Source organism: Moschus berezovskii, chromosome 15 (genome assembly GCF_049115385.1).
Source record: "Moschus berezovskii isolate FMDL1 chromosome 15, NW_MosBer_1.0, whole genome shotgun sequence".
Taxonomy (NCBI): Eukaryota; Metazoa; Chordata; class Mammalia; order Artiodactyla; family Moschidae; genus Moschus; species Moschus berezovskii.
The window spans coordinates 11,974,185-11,991,287 of NC_142474.1; the positions used below are offsets into that span (position 1 = coordinate 11,974,185).

The following is a 17,103-nucleotide window of genomic DNA, read 5'->3' on the forward strand; positions in this document are numbered from 1 at the left end:
ATCTATATCCTGCTCTTGTCTCAAGTCTTTCTCTTGAGAACAAAGGAAAAATGCATTCAGTTCTCCCAGTAGTATTATTTATCATATTCTCTCAATTCTAGGATGTGGTAAAGAGAAAAGAGGCCCCATTGGTTAAATTGCAGCTTTCTGGGAACAACAACAACATAAATATTGTACTGAAATTACGCATCAATGGCAAGAAGGATTCCAATTTCAGAGAAGTTAAAGTGTGAAGCAAAGTGTCTTTCTCTCTGTCATTATCTGTTTAGGAATCAAAGGCTATTAGAGGACTTGCTGTATACTGAGTGCTTTAAATGCAGACTCGTTTAATCCTCATGGCAACTCTTGAGATATAGGTATACTTTATACTCCATGTTCTAGTTGAAGAAACTGTTGCACAGAGAGGGGAAGTAACTTGGTCATGGCCCCACAGCCACCGAGTGGCTAAGCCAGAATTAGTTGGACCATAAAGAAAGCTGAGCACTGAAGAATTGATGCTTTTGAACTGTGGTGTTGGAGAAGACTCCAATTTATTGGACAGCAAGGAGATCCAACCAGTCCATCCTAAAGGAGATCAGTCCTAAATATTCATTGGAAGGACTGATGCTGTAGCTGAAGCGCCAATACTTTAGCCACCTGATGCGAAGAGCTGACTCATTAGAAAAGACCCTGATGCTGGCAAAGATGCTGGTGGGAGGAGAAGGGGACAACAGAAGATGAGATGGTTGGATGGCATCACCGACTCGATGGATGTGAGTTTGAGTAAGCTCCGGGAGTTGGTGATGGACAGTGAAGCCTGGTGTGCTGCAGTCCCTGCTCAAACAGTCGGACACGACTGAGCGATTGAACTGAGTAGCTGTCTGGCTCCAGGGACTGATTGGACCTCTGTAGTATGGGAATCGTGTGATAATTTGGTGTGGGTGGCCGTGAGCAAAATGATAGATGTCTTTCTTTGCTTCTCAGCATAAACACTCAAGTAGAGATCCTGGTCTTTGATGGGTAGTTACCTAATTATGACTGATGGTATCATTGCATTTGACTCAAGATTTGAAACACATGTCTTTATCCTAGGGTTTGCTTTGATAAAGCATTTTAAACACCATCCTGTTGCTTTTGGGAATCATCTTGCGGCACAGCTGAGATGTCAGATCCTGCCTTCCTGCCCAGGAGAAAGCAGAGGCTAAGCTCCTGGGCACAGATGGTGGGAAAGGCATCTGTCAGAGGTTGGAGAGCCCAGTGGTTAACCACACTGGCTCTGGGGAAAGACTGTTGGTTCCAGACCTACATCTACCTTTCTTTGAGCTGTGTAACCTCATTCAAGTTCTTTATCCTCTTTGAGCCTGTTTCCTTATATGTCAGCTGGGTTGAACAAATTCTCAACCCCTTGTCTGTAGCCTTGGGGCCAAATGTGTTTCTGAAGTTAGATTTACCTTTCAGGAAGGCATTGGCTTCCCAGGTGGCGCTAGTGGTAAAGAATCTGCTTGCCAGTGTGGGAGATGCAAGAGATGTGGGTTCTACCCTTGGGTTGGGAAGATCCTCTTGAGTAGGAAATGGCAACCTACTCTAATACTCTTCCCTGGAAGATTCCACGGATGGAGGAGCTTGTTGGGCTACAGTCCATGGAGCTGCAAAGATTCAGATGTGACTGAGTGTGCATACACAGTCATGGTCCATGTACAGTCAAAGAACACTCCTAGAAGGGCCTGGGATCACACCCCAAAATCAAACCTGTTGATGTTTTTGTAGCAGAAGTACAGATATGACCATTAAGAAGGAGAGAGAAAAACCGTAAACAAGTTTAGAATAGTTTAACCTAAGTCTTAGCACTGAATACATTTGCATCAAACTTAGGAAAAGATCTTTTGGTTTTCAAAGTTTTGGAGAATTCAGAATTCTCAGATTGCAGTTGGTGGATCCATCCCTGCCTCACGGGGTGGTTGCCTGGGAAGGTAAAATCTTTACTCAGCACGTTCCATGGTCCAGAGTGAAGTGCTCAACAGCATTCTCTGTTGTTGTTTGTATTTTCAATCATCTTTCGTTGAGCAGAGATGAGTGTCACTTGGCCGAGAGCCTGGTGGTCCTGGTTGAACTCTGAACACCTTCTAGCGGTGGCTGTTGGATTCGGAAGCTCTGGTCTGGAGCCCAGAGCGCTTGACTGCTCTCAGGACTTAGGTCCATCCTCTGACTTCCACTGGCATTTTGACTAGCTTTTGGTTGTTCCAGTCGAGAAAGAAGGGAAGAAACCAGAAGGATGCCTTTCCACCCCTCCCCTAGGTAGAGTCATGCTTTCTGCTGAATCTTCTCTTTTTTCTGTAGCTGTAAAATGAGGGGAAAATTGAACACAACAACAACGACCAAAAGAGCATTTCCCTTTAGGCAAGCATACGTGTGACACTCCATTAACGATAAGTGACATCTTCTTCCATCTAGCGGGAATCAACACAATATTCACGTTAACCAGTCGTCAGCAGCACCAGAAGCGGATGATGACTTGTCAGTTTCCATCCTGTCAGTCATTTTCAGGCAAACAGTGTGTGTCTCTGGGTTCCACACGGACACACTCAGATGTTCACACTTCTGCTCACTTTTCTACAAGTGCATGATGGACAGTCTGAGACTTAAAGCAGAGGCCAGGTGGATCCCACACCGAAAGAACACAGACTAAAGAGCTGTACAGACCTAGGTCCTGGGATCCTCACCTGTCCCTCACTGACTAGGAGACCTCGGCTGCTGTCCACAAGCTATCTGGACTCTGGCTTCCTTCTTTGTGAATAGAGATAATAATAGTAATTCCTCACCTCACCAGGTCTCTGAGAGGAGTAAGTGATTTGAAGAATATGAAAGGGATTATAAACTGGGATGCTCCAGGAATGCCAGTCTTGTGATGACGTATTTATCTTCAGTCAACTTTTGATCTGCCACCTAGAATTCATTTGTGTAACTGTCAGCTGTTCCTCTCGAGTCCTGGCCCCCTTTTGCATTTAACTCCTCTTTCAACAAGGTATCCATCATTGGTTCACTTGGTACTTTGCTGGTTGGTGCTCTCATCCACGTAGCCATGTCTCCACCTACCCACGCACTCCTCTGTTGGGTCTCTGTGTGTGCACGTACTAGGCTAGGGTCTGGGATCCAAAGATGAGTCAGATAAGGATGGACCCAGGCCTAAAGGAGCTCACAGGGAAGTGGATGAGTCCACACACAGATGAATGTAGATTAGCTGTGGTTGATGCTGTATCTCGGGTGTGGGCTGCAGACAATGGGGATACTCGGTGTGGGCTCAGTTCTGGGGGGTTGGCAGTAGAGATAGAAGGAAGGACTAAATGAAGTTCTTGAAAATGAAAATGACACTTGAGCAGAGTCTTGAAAGGTATTTACCTGACAGACAAAGGAGAAGGTAGTCCTGGCTGGAGTAGAGGGTGTTCAGAGAGTTGGTCTTGGCAGATGTAAGGTGCAAGAGGCAAGCTGGGGCCAAGTACTGGGAAGCCCCAGACATCAGACTGAGAACCTTGAGTTATCCCAGTATCCATAATTGGGTTTTCGTCCATTGATTGAAGGAGAGTATCAGTCTTCAGTTAGAAATTATGGAAACTCTTCCTGACATCTTTTCTAAAATTAATTAATTTATTTTGGCTGCACTGGGTCTTTGATATTACGTGTGGGCTTTCTCTAGTTGTGGTGAGTTAGGCTACTCATCATTGTGCTGAGTGGGCTTTTCCCTGCAGTGGCTTCTCTTGTTGCAGAGCACAGGCTCTAGATGCTTGAGCGTCAGTAGTTGTAGCATGCAGGCTCAGTAGTTGTGGCTTGCGGGCTTTAGAGCACGGGCTCCCAAGTTGTGGCATACCAGCTGAGTGGCCCCATGGCATATGGAATCTTCAGGGACTAGGGATTGAACCTGTGTCTCCTGCCTTGGCAGGCATCCAGATTCTCAACTCCTGGATTGCCAGGGAAGTCCTCTTCCTGACATCTTGCAGGGGTAGTGGTCTTGGCTTGCAGTTGGCAAGGCTGAAGGCAGGGGGTCCACAAGGAGGCTGCTGTGGGGGGTCTGAAGATAGTCTAGGAGGAAAAGAAGCAGCAGGAGGGATTGGGGAATACAGATGCTGCAGAAATGTTCAGGCACCAGTGAGCAAGACTGGCCACTATATACATTCCCAGGGCCGCTGTAACAAATGACCATGAACTTGGGCACTCAGAACCGTGAAAATGTATTCTCACACGGTTCTGAAGGCCAGAGTCTGAAATCAAGATGTTACTGGGGCTGCACTCCCTCTGAAGGCTCTAGAGGACCATCTGTTCCTTGTTGGTGCTGCTGGTAGCTCTTGGCATCCTTGGTGGCTGCATCACTCCGGTCTCTGCCTCCATCTTCACGTGGCCTTCTCTTCCATGTGCCTGTTTTCTCCTCTTCTCTTTCTCGTAAAGATACTTGTCCCTGGAGGTCGCCCTCCCTGCCCTGGTCATTCAGGACAATCTCATCTCAAGATCCTTAAATTAACATCAGTAAAGACCTACTTTCCAAATAAGGTCACATGTACACTTTTAAGGGATTAGGATGTACACATATATTTTGGTGGAGGGAAACTGTTTTCCCCCGCTACAGATACTCAGTGGGTTAAGCAGCTCCTGGTCTTGGGGGTCCCCTTACGTAGCTGGGCAGGAAGGGCTGGGCTCTTGCACGGATGCCCCAGCAAGCTTGTATAAACTGCTCATCTGCTGACGTGCTCTATCATCTCTGCATGGTGTCTTCCCACGGTCTGATGAGTCGTAACTGCCTCTCTGAAAGGAGGTGCGGTAAAGGCACAACAAATAGGAGTTAAAGAGGGGAGCTCTAGAAATAAAGTAGAAATTCAAGTGACTGCTATTTGCAGAGAATCTAATTTCCTCTGACAGTTTCTCAGGTACCCTGGAATAATCTCTTAAGCAAAATGTATTTTCTGAAGACAATTCTCCTTGAATTTTACAAACATTCCCCTTCCAGATGATCACATACAATGGGGTGACTACAGCCTTGCTCTATTTTTGTTTTTCTCCTTGTTTGTGCCCAGTTGCTGTTAATAATGTTGGCAGGACTGTCTTTGGAAAAGCAGCACCATTTTTTTGTGGTTCAGATATGGCTGCTGCTGACACCCCAGTGAAGAAGAACCAAGGGCTCAAGAGCCTGCTGTATCGTTCATTTGGCACATGCTGTCAGAGCATCTCCTATAAGCTGGGCAGTGCTTTCTGCTGCACATACAGGGATAAAATAGACCCAGCCCTACTCCTGATTTGCAGTCTTGAACATACACATGGCCTCGGCACCAGGTACTGGGAGTAATAAGATGGCACGGGGGTCCGAGAAAGCTTGGAGGAGAGATGGATTTCCACAAAAGTAGAACTGGAAACACCCAGTGAGTGTATGAAATATTACCAGCCTTATTAGCCATCAGGCATACTGATTAAGATAAAGTACCATTTCCACCTGTCAAACTCGGCAAGATATAATAAAAATGACATAATGCTCAGCATTGGCATTCATGTTAGAAAATAGTCTTACCTACTCAAATGGGTACAGGCTTTTTGGAAAGCAATTTGATGAAAGATTCAAAGGACCTGAAAAAGCAAATCTCTTCGGATGTCGCTTCCTTTGTGTGTCTTCTGCAGGCTCTTCAGTGCCCCCAAGCCCTCTTGGCTACCATCTTGGCACCTGCCACTTGGGATTGGAATCACTTGTTTGGGTGTCTTCTTGCCCCACTGGACTGAAATCAGTGCTTCTGTTTCTTCAGTGCTTCTTGTTCAATTGCCAAGTTATGTCAGACTCCGTGACCCTATGAACTATAGCACGCCAGCCTTCCCTGTTCTTCACTATCTCCCTGAGTTTGCTCAAACTCATGTCCATTGAACCAGTGATGCCGTGCAATCATCTTATCCTCTGTCTCCCCTTCTCCTCTTGCCCTCAGTCTTTCCCAGCATCAGGGTCTTTCCCAATGAGTCAGCTCTTCGTATCATGTGACCAGAGTACCGGAGCATTAGCTTCAGCATCAGTCCTTCCATTGAGTATTCAGGGTTGATATTCTTTAGGATTGACTGGTTTGATCTCCTTGCTGTCCAGGGGATTCCCAAGAGTCTTCTCCAGCACCGCAATTTGAAAGCATCGATTCTTTGGTGCTCAGTCTTCTTTATGGTCCAACTCTCACATCCATACATGACTACTGGGAAAACCATAGCTTTAACTACATGGACCTTGGTTGGTAAAGTGACATCTCTGATTTCTAATGCACTGTCTAGGTTTGTCATAGCTTTTCTTCCAAGAAACAAGTGTCTTTTAATTTCATGGCTGCAGTCACTGTCTGCGGTGATTTTGGAGCCCAAGAAAATAAAATCTGTCATTGTTTCCACTTTTTCCCCATCTATTTGCCATGAAGTGATGGGACCAGATCCTTGGTACCATAGTTTTCTGAACATTCTAGCCTGTGAAATTTGCTCAGTTGTGTCTGACTCTTTGCGAACCCATGGACTGTACAGTCCATGGAATTCTGTAGGCCAGAATACTGGAGTATTCTGGGCCTTTCCCTTCTCTAGTGGATCTTCTGACCCAGGAATTGAACCGGGGTCTCCCGCATTGCAGGTGGATTCTTTACCAGCAGAGCCACAAGGGAAGCCCCTTTTAGCCTAGTAATAGCTTTATGATCGAGTGCCTCCCTGAGTGTTGTCTTTGCAGAATTTTCCTAGGTGTTCTTGCGTGTTTATTTGTTTAATTTTTCTTAATTGTAAGAAAATTGCTTTACAGTGTTGTATCGGTTTCTGCCATACAACAATGCAAATCAGCTGTAATTATACGTATATCCCCTCCCTCTTGTGCCTCCCTCCTGTCCCCCGATCCCACCCCTCTAGGTCGTCACAGAGCAGGAGCTGAGCCCCCCTGTGCTATACAGCAGCTTCCCACTAGCTGTCTCTTTTACACATGGTAGTGTGTATATGTCAGTGCAACTTTCTCCATTTGTCCCACTCTCTCCTTCCCCTGCTGTGTCCACAAGTCTGTTCTTTATGTCTGCATCTCCCTGCAAGTAGGTTCATCATTTTAGCTTAGGTCAAATAGGTTGCCATTTTTCTAGATTCCATAATATATGCTTTTCTTTTTCCCTGTATGCTGATTTTTACAGACCAAATTTAAGATAACTTTGTCAGCTCCCCTTCCCTCCCCCTGACCGTTGCCCCCAAAGAAAATTAAATTGGGGTATTATTTGTGATTTCTTAAATGTATAGATGAATCTAAAGAGAATCAATATCTTCAGCATATTAAGTCTTCTCATCTATAAGCATGATATGTTTGGTGAAGTTTTATGGCTCTCAGTGAAATTTAGTGATATTTTTGTAAGTGCTGAATCTTTCTGGTTGAAATTTTTTTTTTTAAAGCAATGATGTGCTGAAGCCAGACTATATCTGCTTGCAGGAGTTAAATATTAAGATTTCAGTACTTTGATAAGATGGTACTTAACTAAAGACAGTCATTCTTAAAACTTAAATAGTATAAAATTATAATGATATAAATTATATTAAAATATTCAGAACTCATGACTTTTTATTATTATACCTTATCATTATCTGTGTTCTTAGAGTTATTTATGCTTATTGCATATCTGTAAGGTAGAATTACTGTATAATGGTATCCCATAGTACATCTCTTTCAAGTTCTGTGTTCAACGGTAGCATGTTGGTCATTTTTGATTCATCATTGTGTGAATCTTTAAACCACAGAAATCTACAGTGAATGCTGGAAACCAGGATTTCTTTTTGCAGGAGAGCCAGTAGTTAAACATTTGCAAACACACTTTGTGTATCATTGTGTGCATATGTATATTTGACAATACCCTTTCGCATGTGTATTTTAGGTGTATGCATGGCAAATGGGATATTTTCCTCCCCAGTTTTTATATTTTGTTATTGACTGATCATGTTATATGATGAGGCTATGCGTTTATTTATTTACTTCTAACTGAATATCTTGTTGAGTTTGTGTGTTAAGCTATAATGCTTTTCTGTTGATTACCTTGGCTTTCCCAGGTAGATAATCACTTTCAAATAATAACAACTCAACCCTTTTACTAAGAATTTAAATCAAGAACGGATATTTATTCTAATCAAGTATCTTTTGGCATCTATTGATTTACGTGTGTGATTTTTAATTTGAAATTTATTTACCTTGGATTAAATGTATCAATTGATTTATTAATGCTGTAATATCCTTGTATTTCTGAAATGAAATTTACTTAGTCGTTTTGCATTATTGTTTTCATACATAATAGGACTTGGTTTCTTAGTTCTTTTTAAAAGATTTATACACTTGATATTAGCTTATAGTTTTATAATTTTTGCAATTTGGGTCACATTTTGGTGTCATGATTATAGAAATTTTTGTGAAATGAATAGTGGTGTGTTCCATCTTTTTCTCTGCTCTTTTAAAATTTATCAGTGGTTAAGTGTTATTTAACCTTTGGTTTTGTGATCAGATAATACAGCTTATAAAGCACTTAAAAATTATCTGCTGAGGTTCTTTTGGGGCATTATTATCATTATTTTAAAACCATTTAAAAATACTCAAAGCATAGTAAAAAGAATTCTTTCTAGAAAAAAAAACAGCTTTCATTTCTCTCTTTTGTATCAGCATTAATACTTATACTAGTGTTTTCCGATCCTTGTTTAAGTTTTGCCTTTTAGATTGGGCACTCAGCGATGTATGTTCAATTACCTACTCTTATGTTTCTGTTGATTTCTTGATTTCTAACAGTTTGCTTTATGATAGTTCAACGTGGTGTTAACTTGTTGCAGAAAATGTCATGATAGGATTTCTTTGTATATTACATCTTTCATCAATATAAAATGACTTCCTTTGTATTTGCCGTTGTTGTTCAGTTGCTAAGTTGTTTGACTTTGCCACCCCATGAACTGCAACATGCCAGGCTTCCCTGTCCTTCCCTGTGTCTCGGAGCCTGCTCAAACTCATGTCCGTCAAGTTGGTGATGCCATCCAGCCATCTCATCTTCAGTCATCTCCGTCTCCCCCTGCCCTCAATCTTTCCCAGCACCAGGGTCTTTTCCAGTGAGTCAGCTCTTCACATCAGGTGGCCAAAGTATTGGAGCTTCAGTATCAGTCTTCCAATGAATATTCAGGACTGATTTCCTTTAGGATTGACTGGTTTGATCTCCTTGCTGTTCAAGGGACTCTCAAGAGTCTTCTCCAGTACCACAGTTTGAAAGCATCAGTTCTTCAGGGTTCAACCTTCTTTATGGTCCTTTATATTATTTAATGCCTTGTCTTTGAATTCTACTTTGATATGGATATTGGTACACCTGCATTTTTTCCACTAATAGGTGCCCATTAAACTTGCCCGTTCTTTCACATTTAACCTTTTTGAATCTCATTGCTTAAGATTGTGTCTCATGGAAAATATTTCATTGTACTCAGTTTTGGACTCAATGTCTTTTACTAGGGAAATGGAGACCATTTATACTGAGTGTCACAACTGCTCTATTTTGCTGACTTTCATCATCTCTGTGTGATGCTTTCTATTTCTTCTGCTTGTTTTTAGAGTTTTCTTTCTTCCCACCTCCCTTCCTTTTTAACTCTAGTGCAGGGCTTGCCAACCTACAGCCTATTTTTGTACAGCACACAGGCCATGAATGACTTTTTCATTTTTAAATTGTTGGAAAACAAAATAAAGAATATACAGACAATAACTATGTTTGTCTCAGAAGCCTGAAATATTTACCAGCTGGCCTTTTTCTGTAGAAAGAGATTGCTGATTCCTAGTTTATTAATTTGGTATTCCTGTTGCATCCTGCTTTTAGTTTCACTATTGCATACATTTAGCTGTGTTAGAAACATACTTAAATTTAACTTCCTTATTTCTCAGTTGTTTAGGATATGAGATGCCAAATAGGATTTTTATCTATGTTTCTAATTTAATCATTATTATTTCAAATTATATGTCTGTCTTTTTAAAAAGAACTATTAATAGCATTTATATTGTTTATAACTGGATTTACGTAATTGTTAAAGAAAATTCTTTTTTTTAAGCTTGTTCAAGCTAAAAAAGTGAGTGGTGCTCACTACCTGGCCTTTAAAATCTAACTACCCATTCTTCATTTAAAAAAAGAAACCCCTATTTGATTAGGGTATTTACTTTAGTAGTTTCCTGAGGAGGATTAATTGGCAGAGGAAATGAGTGGATGGCGGTGGTGGTGTTTCTGTTGGTGCTTTCTGCATCCTCTTACATTTGGAAATACCCCTTTGATTCTTCCATATATGAACAAAGAGTGCTTTTAAACCCTGTGAATATTTAATCATTAGCTTTTATACCCTAGTATTGTAGAGGAGAAGTCTGAAAGTATCATTTAATAATGTAAATGTTTACCCATAGAAATATCTTATTTTTCCTTATTTGTTGCTTGAAAAATTACTATTTAGGATATTAGGACTTTCAGTGTAGCTCTTTTTTGAAGTCTGATCTATAATCTTTTGGGCTTCCCTGAGAGCTCAGTGGTAAAGAATCTGTCTGGTAGTGCTGGAGACGTGGGTTCGATCCATGGGTTGGGAAGATCCCCTGGAGAAGGAAATGGAAACCCACTCCAGTATTCTTGCCTGGGAAATGCTATGGACAGAGAAGCCTGGTGGGCTATAGTCCATAGAATTGTAAAAGAGTCAGACATGACTTAGCGATTAACAACAACAGCAACAACAAATCTACGTTTTAGGAATGCTCATTATCTGTATATCTCTCTTGTCTTTCATATTCTTGATTTTCTTTCTTGTAATTTTATCAAGGGAGCTTTCCATCTGCACTGGTACCTGTAGAAACAGGCTTATCCAAGAATCCAAAGGCTCTTTGGAAATTCTGCATTTATTATCATAGTTCATGTTAGTACTTTAACTGGTGCTAGGAAATCATCGACCCTATAAGTCAGGTATGAGGTACAGAGGCTGGAGTTTATTCTGCACCTCAGTATTTGTCTTTTTAGTAAAGCACCTGTATTAGCTTCCTATGGCTGCTGTAACAAATTACCACAAACGTAATAACTTGACATAGCATAGATGTATTATCTTATAGCTCTGGAGGTCAGAAGCCTAAAATCAAGGTGTAGGCAGGGCTGTGTTCCTTCTAGAGGCTTAGTTGTTCTGTGTGTTAGTCGCTCAGTCGTGTCCAACTCTTTGCAACCCCATGGACTATAGCCAACCAGGCTCCTCTGTCCATGGAATTCTCCAGGCAAGAATACTGGAGTGGGTTCCCATTTCCTTCTCCAGGGGATCTTCCTGTCCCAGGGATCAAACCCAGGTCTCCTGCATTGCCGGCAGATGCTTTACTGTCTGAGCTAGAGGCTTAGGGGGAGACCTATCTCCTTGCCCTTTCAGGCAAGATGGCTTCTAGAGGCCACTTGCATCCCTTGGCACACGGTCCCCCTTATCCAGACCTCTGCTTCTGTCAGCACATCTCTGACTTTCTTCCCCCTGTTACTACTTAGGACCCTTGTGATTACACGGGGTCCATCAGATAATCCAGGAGAATCTCCCCACCTCAGGATCCTTAACTTAATTAGAGGTACAAAGTCTCTTTTGCCATGTAAGTAACATATTCACAAGTTCTAGGCATTAAGATACAGGCTTTTTTTTTTGAGGAGGAGGACTTTATTCAGTCACCACAGTACACTTCCCGGATGCACGCAGTCACCAAAGTGCGCGCTAAAGTGCTTCAGTCGTGTCCCACTCTTTGCAACGCTATGGACTGTAGCCTGCCAGGCTCCTCTGTCCGTGGGATTCTCCAGGCAAGAATACGGGAGGTGGTCGCCATGCCCTCTTCCAGGGGATCTTCCCGACCCAGGGAGGATGTGTGCAGTCACCACAGTGCCCTTCCCCCTTCACCGATGCTCCCCTGGAGAAGGAGGGTGAGTTGGCCTGTTTTCTTCCCCTTGTCCCCCAGCACATCTTTCCTGATTTCTCTCAAGTGTCTGCTGTGTGAATACTTGTCTTGCTAACCCTTTTTTCTACCCAGGACACCTGTTCTACTCCTTCCAGCCAAATGTAGCTATATATAACCTTTCTTCTTAGGAACTTCTTATTTATTTTTCTCTTCCAAGTAGCACCTTATTGAACAAAATAACTAAAATACCCAGTATTCCTGAGAAAAGATATTATAATATATGGAGATTTTCTTTTAATGAGGGCTAAAACAAGGTTTTATGTTCCTAGAGAACTAGAAACGCCATAAGGATCTTCATCACCTTCCTTTTTCTTCATTTCTGGAAAGTTTTATTTTACATATCACTGCTTCAGAATTCCATGGCCTTGGTTCTGCAACTTATAGCTTTCAAATACATTAAAGTTCTCTAGTCAACTATTACATTTCCAAACATTGTTTATTTTTAATTACCTGTATTTAATTTTTTAGCCTTTTAACTGCATCCCATTTATCTGTTCGTCTCAGTTTTCAAAATTTCTTTTTTTTTGTAGAAACCAGGTTTTCTTAAATGTATGGTGAACACAAAGCAGGTCGCCTGAAATTTAATGGCATTTCTTGCAACACGTATTTTAGAAAAGTTCTGTTTTCCCTGTATACTTTATTCTTTCTTGTTCAATTTACAAAATATCTTTCTAGGCCACCTATTGGTTATATTTCTTTTGTAGTCATTTATAAATGGGGCCAGTTCTACCTATCCTGGTATATTCTCCAGAAATAGGAAAATGAATTATTTGGGGTGTTGTTAGGGATGCTGAGCATCTATTGAGATGCTGTTTGAGACTATTCTACTCCCTTGGCAGACAGAGCTGCTGTGTCACTGTTTTCCTGGATGCTTTTTCAAGCCACTTGTTTAAAGAGATGTGTATGCGTGTGTGTGTGTGTGTGTGTGTGTGTGTGTGTGTGTGCACCTGGTGCATGTACCTTAGTGTGTGGTGTGAGGTACTGGTGACAGGTGTTGTCTGATGATTGCACCTACCTAGAGAGGGGATATGTTTATTGATTTGACTAAATGCGATATTTTACTAACATTATCAAAATATACGTGAATACATATTAAATATATATTCATATATGACCAGGTACATATGACCTGGTCAATGACCAGGTAGGTAGTAAGTGAAGTGGGTAGTCAAGGTTCAGAAGTGCTCTTATTCACCTGGGCTGGGACTTTTTATTGATGGAGGGGAAGGACCAGGTACCAGGAAGTGGGCCAGCTCTTGGAGGTGAGACACACTGTCCCAGCAACGTGGTCGGCTAGTCCAGGAGTGAGTTCCCCGTGGAGGACTGAGCTCTGTTAAGTATCAGCAATAGAAGTTCTCTGACTCCTGTGCTTGCTCCCTTCTAGAGTCTCCCCTGGGGCTCAGAACATCTTTATGAAAGTTTTGCTGAGTGTCAGCTATTCACAGAGCCACGGAAGGGCTTGTCAGCCATCCTGGCTTTGAAGGGAAAGCGGAGTTCTCTGGGTGGAGGTGTTAGTGAATGCTAGAAACAAGAAGAGTGCAAGCAGGTGGGAGTCAGCCTGACACTGAGGTCATTTTTTTGTTTGTTTGTTTTGTTTTCTCCAGTTGTCCCCTCTAGGTTCAGTTCTTGGGAACTTTGGTTTTGTGGTATGGTAGAGGCCAATCATTGTATGTATCTGAGTCCCTGTTTCCTCATCGGTAAAATGAGGATAATAACTCCTACCTTCCAGGGGTTTGGTGTGAATTAAATGAGATGATACATTTAAAGTACTTACCCTTGTCCTTGGCACTGGAATCTGTGCTTAACCAAATATGATTTTCTTTTCCTTTGTTCTCCTTGAGTAAGGGATACTCTGCTTGGTGTAGGGTTAGAATTCAGTTTATTTCTTTTGGTCATCATTGCTTCTTTAGCTTTTTAATGATGTTTTTAAACGTAGCCAGAATGTTTTAAGCACTTTTCATGTATTGACTCATCTTGTCTTTGTGAGAACCCTTGGAGGTATAGGTACTATTTCATCTCTGTTTTACAGACGAGAAAATTGTGGCACAGAGACCGTAAGAAAACCTGCTCAGAGATGCTTCTCTGAAAAGTTTGAATCCAGGCGTTTTTAATTCACTCTTAACCATTAGGTTAGTCATTAGGATAGGAAGTTTGGTCCAATTTGGTAACATTTTAAAATAGTTGGAAAATGGTGAAATATATAAGATGAAAAAAGACACTTGATGAAGTGAAAAGTATAAGGAAGTGGAAATGTTTTGTATTTCCTTGATTGGTGAATTCAACATCTTTTCATGTATATTTTGGCTATTTCTCTGTCTTTAGAGAAATGTTAAAGTTCTTTGCCAATTTTTAAATCAAGGTTTTTTGTTTGTTTTTGGCTATTGCATGATAGGAATTCCTTATGCGTTTTGGATTTTAATCCCTTATCAGATATGTTTCCAAATATTTTCTCCCATTTTGTAAGTTGCCTTTTCACTCTGTTGGTTGTTTCCTTTGCTGTGCAGAATTTTTTTAGTTAGTTTGATGTAGTCCCACTTATCTAATTTTGCTTTTGTTACTTGTGGGTTTTGGTGATATATCTGAGATACCATCACCAAGTCCAATGTCATGAAGCTTTCACCTAATGTTTTCTTCTAGGAGATTTACATTCTAGGTCTTATTATGTTTAAATCTCTAATCTGTTTTGAATTGGTTTTTGTGTATGGTGTAAGATAAAGTTCAGTTTTATTCTTTTGTATCTGCATATGCTGTTTTCCCAACTCCATTTGTTGAAGAGATTTTGCTTTCCCCGTTGAGATGTCTCCGCACACTTTAGGTTGGCTATTATAAAAAAGAACGCAAAGATAACAAGTTGTCAGGGATGTGGAAAAATGAGAACGCTTGTACATTGTTGGGAACGAAAATGGCCCAGCCACTAGGGAAGAGTGTGGTAGCATCGCAAAAGGTTAAAAGTAGACTTACTGCGTGATCCAGCAATGCCACCTCTGAGTACACATCTAAGAGAGCCGAAATCAGGTGCTAGAGGAGATGGATGTATATTTCCACATTCATTGCAGTGTTATTCACAGAAGCTAAGATTCGGAAACAGTCTGCAGGTCCATTGACAGATGAATGGATTAAAAAAAAAGGTGCTATATACATGTGCAATGGAATGTTTCTCATCCTTAAAAAAGAAGGAAATTCTGCTGTATGTGATAACATAATTGTATGGGAAGGACACTATACTAAGTGAAATAAGCCAGTCACAGAAAAACAAATGCTGCATGATTCCACTTACATGAGGTGTCTCAAATAGCCAGACTCATACAAATGGAGATTAGAACGATGGCTGCTAGGGGTTAGGGCAGGGGATTATGGGAGGTTGCTATACAAGAGATATAAAGTTTCAGGTTTAAAAGATGAATAACATCTAGAGATCTGCTGTACAACACTGTCCTGTAGTTAATGATCCTGTGTTGTACATTTGTTTCTCATGTGATGTTATTAATGCAATGATAGAAAGTGGGAAGTGTAAGAGAGGTCAGAAGGTAGCGACTGTATCATGTTATTATCATGAATCCATGAGTGTTGGTTTTTCAGGCAAATATGGGCTCAGTTAAGGCATCAAAGGCAGAGTTGCCACCTTGAAGAAGTGCCTCTCTCTCTCAGGAGATTTACAAACTAATAGTCAAGAGAAGAGTGAGCTGGCGTAGGGGTGATGGGTGGGGTGACGTATGTCCCAGTGGGCTGAGGACAGTCCTGTTTTATGTCTTTCCTTCACCAGCATAATTGTTTTTTTTTTTAATATTAATTTTTGGCTGCCTCGGGTCTTCGTTGTTGTGACTGGGCTGTCTCTAGTTGCGGCGAGCAGGGGCTCCCCTTCACTGCAGTGCTTGGGCTTCTCATTGCCATGGCTTCTCTTGTTGGGGAGCACAGGCTCTAGAGCAGTTGGGCTTCAGTAGTTGTGGCACATGGGCTTTGTTAACCCCCAGCGTCTGGAATCTTCCTGAACCAGGAATCCGACTAGTGTCCCCCGCATTGGCAGGCAGATTTTTAACCACCAGGGAAATCTATAATTATTAATAACAGTCCTTTTCTTTCCCCAAATTGTCCTGGTATATATGATTAGTTACATATTCACCTTAGTAATCAGGTGGGGGAAGTGCAGGGAACAGGTGGAAAATGTTCTAGATGGACATTCTGAGAGGCGCGGTCCCTTTTCTCCCTGGGCGTCAGATCAGTATCTGCAGGTGAGGTGGTTGGACCAGCCATCACCTTCTTAATGGTTGGACCAGCCATTTCTTCTTAATGCCACACTCGCCTAAGCTTTCACGTTTTGGAGGTGAAGCATGCCCAAAGGGTGAGGTGTAATTTGTACAAGAAGCCCAGAGCCTGTCTGTAGGACCAACTCTTTCTGCCAAGCTCTTTTCTGGGTCCCCCTGCTTGACTGATTACAATAAATGAGGTGTCATTTAAGAGCAGATGATGTGGAGATTGCAAGTCTGGGCTCGAAAGAACGAAATATTAATTGATAAAAAAGTAATTAATGAAAACCTAATTAAAGCAGACATTCTGAGCAGGGCGCTCCTGAAACCCTGGGACGGTCTCAATTACCGACTTTCCTCCGAGCTTATAATGTGTAATTGGGAGGTATTAGGCTCTAATGGATGAGATTAATACAAAAATTAATTAATGAAAAAGGAAATTAAATGTGAGTTTGTTAAAAAAAATTTCCAGAGGTGGGTATGTTCCAGTGGAACAGTAACTGCTAGAAAGTTTATTGATGAAAGTCTTCACAGATGACAAAGGCTTGCATGTGGGACGGACATGGGAGGTCCTGTTTTGTGACAAACTCACCCTGCCTCGTTTGTCTCCATTTAATCGCATCTGGAGACTTCCCTGATGGTCCAGTTGTAAAGATTTTGCCTTGCAGGGCAGGAGACGTGGGTTCAGTCCCTGGTTGGGGAACTAAGATCTCACATTCTGCAAGACGGCTAAGCCCGCATGCTACAACTACTGACGCCCTGGAGCCCTGGTGCCACAACTAGAATCCGTGTGCCGCAGTGCAGTGAAGGGTTCACATGACACAGCGAAGATGCCACGTGCCACAACGAAGACTCAAGCAGCCAAATCAATGGTAAATAAATATATTTTTAAAATAGCCTCTGACATCAGCTAGG

At 41.7% G+C, this 17,103-nt stretch overlaps 1 protein-coding gene across 10 annotated transcripts in view; it reads left to right on the forward strand.

Moving 5' to 3' along the window:
* PTPRT (protein tyrosine phosphatase receptor type T) overlaps positions 1–17,103 on the forward strand; it is a 1,139,542-nt gene that overhangs the window by 226,703 nt on the left and 895,736 nt on the right. The window contains exon 1 of one of the 10 annotated variants that reach the window (XM_088843768.1): positions 15,321–17,060. The exons of the other annotated variants lie outside the window; for them this stretch is intronic. The gene's annotated coding sequence lies outside the window, so the exon portion shown is untranslated. Of the gene's footprint in view, positions 1–15,320; positions 17,061–17,103 lie in introns of those variants that run through there. 10 annotated transcript variants of the gene reach the window in all.